This window comes from Schistocerca cancellata, chromosome 3, assembly GCF_023864275.1.
Source record: "Schistocerca cancellata isolate TAMUIC-IGC-003103 chromosome 3, iqSchCanc2.1, whole genome shotgun sequence".
In the NCBI taxonomy this organism is placed as follows: domain Eukaryota; kingdom Metazoa; phylum Arthropoda; class Insecta; order Orthoptera; family Acrididae; genus Schistocerca; species Schistocerca cancellata.
In genome coordinates, this window is record NC_064628.1 from 109,193,198 (window position 1) to 109,199,325 (window position 6,128).

At 39.8% G+C, this 6,128-nt stretch overlaps 1 pseudogene; it reads right to left on the reverse strand.

The window, feature by feature from the left end:
- Window positions 1-1,948: 1,948 nt before the first annotated feature.
- Window positions 1,949-2,047, reverse strand: LOC126178691 (U6 spliceosomal RNA; annotated as a pseudogene).
- Between the last annotated feature and the right edge of the window lie 4,081 nt (window positions 2,048-6,128).

Sequence of the window (6,128 nt, forward strand, 5' to 3'; positions counted from 1 at the left end):
CAGCACGTACTTTGGACAACATCTGAATTTTAATAGTCATTCAGAAGGTGTTACCATGAGTAACCTCAAAGTTCTGCGTACTGTTCCAAAATGTTTACTCCTGAACAGTCTTGAAGTATTAGAAATCTTTTTGTGTTTCAAAAATAATTCATCAATCTTGTTGATGAATTGGTGGACTTTCAAGAAAAAGCTTTCTTCGATTTATTTGTAGACATCATTTGAATAGACTGCTGCTTTTCTGTTTTAACTTTATTCCAGTGGCATTTTCATTTTGTAAACTAAAATTCATAACTGATAGATCCATATAATTGTGTTGTTGTGGATTTATTAACAAATTGTAGACACGAGTGACTACTCTGGGATTTTTTCCAGTTATATTATTTGACCATGGGCTCTTTTATCAGCACATTTTATACATTGACGTGATGTTCCGATCGATGTGGTCTATTGGATGTCAAGTACATTGTTTCCTGTGAAAAAATAGTGCTGTACTAAACAATATGACCAGCATTTCAGTTTTATTATACGATTAGACGTTATTTCATAATCAGTTTTTATACGTTGACGTTATATACTACAAATAATAGTTTATTGGCCTCCAAGTGTTAGTGTTCTCTAGTAAAACAGGTCTGTATAACGAGTATGACCAGCTTTCTTGGGCAACCTATAATAAAAATTGTACCCGCGCCACTTCAAGACGGCATCCTGATTATCTTTAACATGTGTGATCGACATCATTCGTTATGGTAATACATGGCGTCCATGATATACATCTTTGATACTTACTGGCCATGGGAACGACGTCAATAGATAGCGTCTTCAGGCCAGAAGACTGCGCCAATGGTCCACCAGAGTTCGTAATATTCAGTACACAGTTTAATTTCTGCATAATCATCATAGATGATAATTATTTATATTTGTTTATTCTGTACACACACTCTCTTGATTAAATAGCTGAAGCTTTGGATATTTTAAACTAGTTACGTAAATTATTTCCGCCAGATGGTACAACAAGAAATAAGAGTAATAATTTTTAAATAATCTTGTTATATTAACCACTATTTTTAACATTCTGTTCTCTCTTATAGGCACAACTTTTTATAATTATTCACTTTTAAATAAACGGTCTCTTCAAATGATACATAACTTAGGTAAGTCGTCTCTCATAGGCTGACGTTGACGTCATAGCACAAATACGCCCTCTCCAGATCTATCTAATGTAATGCCGCCAAGACAATAGCAACAGTTTCAGCGACTGAGGTCAGATGACTGTGTTATGTCTCGTCAACTTCAGCTGATGGGTAACGATTCTTCCATTTTAATGTGTATAAATTATTTTAAGCCTTTGACTTGTTTATGTAAATAGCACGTTTTATATCTTTCATACTAGTGTCTGAAGATGGCCTAAGCCTAGACCGAAACTGGTCATTTTACTAAAGTACCATCGCGACCTATACTGTTTTCTCGCAGATTTTATACAGGCTGGTGTAAATGGTGTAATTTGTCGAGAACAAAACAGCCAAGTGATCACTGTAAATTGAGTTTACAGTGCTATGTGCGTCATAGCATCCCTTACTTTTGGGCTGTACAAAATGTGGTTAGGATCTCAGTCCCCTCTCAAGTCAAAAAATGATGGATGTTTGGCTGTAACTCTGTCTGTAAGTCTGATCAGCAGTAGGTCGGTTGCCGCTAAATAACGTGTTACGATTGTTGGCAGAAGGATGTCCAATGGATTCACATCACCAATATTACTTCTGTGTTCCTATATTGTACTGGGAATCATAGCTTTGTTCCAACTATAGCGTTTCACATGTAAGTCGTTACTCCTCGTCTGCCATTTGCCCTGCATTTCTGCAACAACTGTACTTTGGTGTATTGTAGTTCTTCCGTTCTGACATTCATGTACTGCGATTTCAGTGATATGAATGTCTTAGCATAGCATCCGGTGATAAATGTGGAACACCTCAGTGTTTTTCATGTGATTCTTACACAGAAGCAAATCTTCTCTTTATCTTTCCAGTTTTAGTGTATGAACAGCAGAATCTACGGAGACGTGGTAGTGACAGTGAAGTCACAGGTGCTCAGTCCATCACGGCATGAGATAATTATTTCGCACAGCCTGTGCCATGGCCGTTTTAATGTTGCGATGGCTGCAGATCCCCATCTTTATTCTTTGTGTTATTTGATTTTTTGAACTTTAAAACTTCTTTAATTAAGCTATATCAGAAACCATTACTATTCGTGATGTTGGTGTTGTCGTTGAATGTATTTTCAAACGCATTTCAGACTCCCGTAGTTCTTCCTGGATTGCGGAGTCGCAGACACCTCTTAGCACCAACTCATTGTTGTTATATGTTGTTATATCGTGCGCACGGTCTATTCGACATATACCGTTCGCGATCAGAAGTATTTTGTAAGCACAGTAACTTATAAGGCTTGAAACGTCCCCTTAGAAAAGTTTATACACGACTGTGCTTAACCTGACACACAATATTATTTAGCGCGACGCAATCTGACTTTCAAAAATCGCTACAAAAGAATGGCCCTGACTAACATTAACCTATACCTTTCACAAATCACTTACCTCACAAAAATCTTCGTTACTGGAACTACTGCAATACAGCGAGCGCCACTACTGCCAGCTAAATAAAAGATTCAAACTACTGAAGGCACTAACTACTGATAGGGATAGTTAGCAAATGAAAGATTTTAATAGAGAACAAACACTGTATTTACCTTAATATCATCATATATATAGCAGTTCATGACAAAATACAAAACTCCGCCTTCTCTCTCCCCACATCCACCACTGCTGGCGGCTCACCTCCAACTGCGCAACGCTACGCGCTGTTCACATCCAGCTGCCGCTGCCTAACACTACAATGGCAGACAACAATGCAAACTAGCCACATACTGCACACAGCACAGCCAGTGATTTTCATACAGAGTGCTACGTGACATTACCAATATAAAAATCTAAACAGCCTACTTACATAGCTGGCGGCTCACCTCCAACTGCGCAACGCTACGCGCTGTTCACATCCAGCTGCCGCTGCCTAACACTACAATGGCAGACCACAATGCAAACTAGCCACATACTGCACACAGCACAGCCAGTGATTTTCATACAGAGTGCTACGTGGCATTACCAATTTAAAAATCTAAACAGCCTACTTACAGGCTATATAATCTGCCACAGGGCTCGCCCCTTGGCGTAATTTAGATGGATGCCCAAATATTGACTTAATATTAGCGCTCTTCAGGACGGAGCTGATCTTCCCTCTCACTGAATCACAGAATGACAAAGACACACGCTTTTTCATTTACTCCTCGCCGGTGCTCTACTTCTTGACACTGACTATAGTTTCTTGCGCCGTTTCTTCGTTGTTACAGCCATTTTATAACAACAAACAGCACAGAAATATTAGTCAGTATCCAAAACTACAGATAATACGTTATTGCACCCGTGGTCCAGGGATAACATTTTGGTTAGTAAATAAAAGTCCTCGGTTCCGGGTTCATCCGCATCACAGCGTAAAATTGAAATAAAAATCAACAGCCGTGTCGGCCTTGTCAAGGAGGGTGGAGGAGCGAACAAAAGTTAGGGCACTCTCTTGGATTTGGGTTGGGAAATTGCCCTAAAGACCGAAGAATCAGAATTGATCAACGACATGAGGATGCAGACGGCTATGGAACTACTGCATAACGGCACATAATATGTATCCACAGGACTTATGGCCTTTAACTGAATAAATGTCAGATGATCTTGAAAAATTTGAAGAAACCGAAATAGAAATGACTATCGGAAGGACTGTCTCAGCATACAGAAAAGTGAAAACAACATTGAAATTAACAGCAAGGGCGGTAACATTAAGAGTGCAAATGGAATCCCGTCGTTAAGTGCAGAGGAGAAAGCGTATAGGTGGGAAGAGTACACTGAAGGCCTCTCTGTGTGTGAAAGAGAGAGGACTTGTTTGATGACATAACACAAGAACAACCACGAGTCGACAGGGAAGAGACAGGGGTCCAATGTTAGAATCAGAATTTAAAAGAGCTTTGGAAGACTTAAAATCAAATAAGGTATAAGGAATCGATAACATTAAATCGGAATTTCCGAAACCATTGGTGTGTAAACAAAACGACTATGCATGGTAGTGTGTACAATGTATGAGACTGGGAAAACATCTTCCATAGAATTTAGAAGACTGCAGGAGCCGACAAGTGTGAGAATTATTGCACAATCACCTTAACAGCTAACTCATCCAAGCTTCTGACGAGAATAATATGCAGAAAAATGGAAAAGAAAACCGAGTGGCTGTTAAGTGACGATCAGTTTGGCTTTAGGGAATGTAAAGGGACCAGAGAAGCAGTTCTAACGTTGTGACTCGTTATGGAAGCAAGAATGAAGAAAAATAGACATGTTCATAAGAATTGTCGACCTGCAAAAAGCATTTAACGGTGTAAAATGGTGCAAGATGTTCGAAATTCTGAGAAAAATAGGGGTAAGCTGTAGCGAAAGATGGTTAATATACAGGGTGATTCAAAAAGAATACCACAACTTTAGGAATTTAAAACTCTGTAACGACAAAAGGCAGAGCTAAGCACTATCTGTCGACGAATTAAGGGAGCTATAAAGTTTCATTTAGTTGTACATTTGTTCGCTTGAGGCGCTGTTGATTAGGCGTCAGCGTCAGTTGATGCTAAGATGGCGACCGCTCAACAGAAAGCTTTTTGTGTTTTTGAGTACGGCAGAAGTGAATCGACGACAGTTGTTCAGCGTGCATTTCGAACAAGTATGGTGTTAAACCTCCTGATAGGTGGTGTATTAAACGTTGGTATAAACAGTTTACAGAGAATGGGTGTTTGTGCAAAGGGAAAAGTTCTGGACGGCCGAGAACGAGTGATGAAAATGTAGCACGCATCCAGCAATTGGCTGTTCCCTCAGCTCGAACAAGAAGCACAACAATTCATATTTCAGCAGGATGGAGCGCCACCACATTGGCACTTATCTGTCCGTAACTACCTGAACGTCAACTACCTGAGGCGATGGATCGGCCGCCAGGCAGCCCGGGACCTTCATCACTGGCCTCCAAGAAGCCCTGATCTTACCCCTTGCGATTTTTTCTTATGGGGGTATGTTAAGGATATGGTGTTTCGGCCACCTCTCCCAGCCTCCATTGATGATTTGAAACGAGAAATAACAGCAGCTATCCAAACTGTTACGCCTGATATGCTACAGAGAGTGTGGAACGAGTTGGAGTATCGGGTTGATATTGCTCGAGTGTCTGGAGGGGGCCATATTGAACATCTCTGAACTTGTTTTTGAGTGAAAAAAAAACCTTTTTAAATACTCTTTGTAATGATGTATAACAGAAGGTTATATTATGTTTCTTTCATTAAATACACATTTTTAAAGTTGTGGTATTCTTTTTGAATCACCCTGTACAATAGGGAACAAAACAAGAGGGAAAAATAAGAGTGGAAGACCGAGAACGAAGTGCTCGTATTTACAAGGGTGTAAGACAGGGACCCTGCAACCTTTCGCCCCTACTGTCTAATCTATATATCGAAGAACGAAAATAGAAGAAAAGTTCAAGAATGTCATTTAAATTTAAGGTGAAAAGTTACCGATGATAAGATACGCTGATGGGATTGCTATTCTCAGTGAAACTGAAGAAGAATTACAGGATTTGCTGAATGGAATGAACAATGTAATGAGTACAGGATAATGACTGAGAGTAAATGGAAGAGGGACGAAAGTAATGAGAAGTAACAGAAATGAGAAGAGCGAGAAGCGTAACATCATAACTGTTGATGACGAAGGAACAAGGAGGACGTGAAAAGCAGACCAGCACTGGTAAAACGGGAATTCCTGGCGAATAGAAATCTGTTAGTATTAAGCCTTAATTTGAAGAAGACATTTCTGAGAATGTACGTTTCGAGCAGAGCATTGAACGGTAGTGAAACATGGACTGTGGGAAAACCGGAAAAGGAAAGAATCAAAGTATTTGAGGTGTGGTGCTACCGAGGAGTGTTGGTGAGGTAACCAATGAGGAGGTTCTCCGGAGAATCGCCAAGGAAAGGAATATATGGAAATAAGTGACAACAAGAACGCACAGTATCATAGA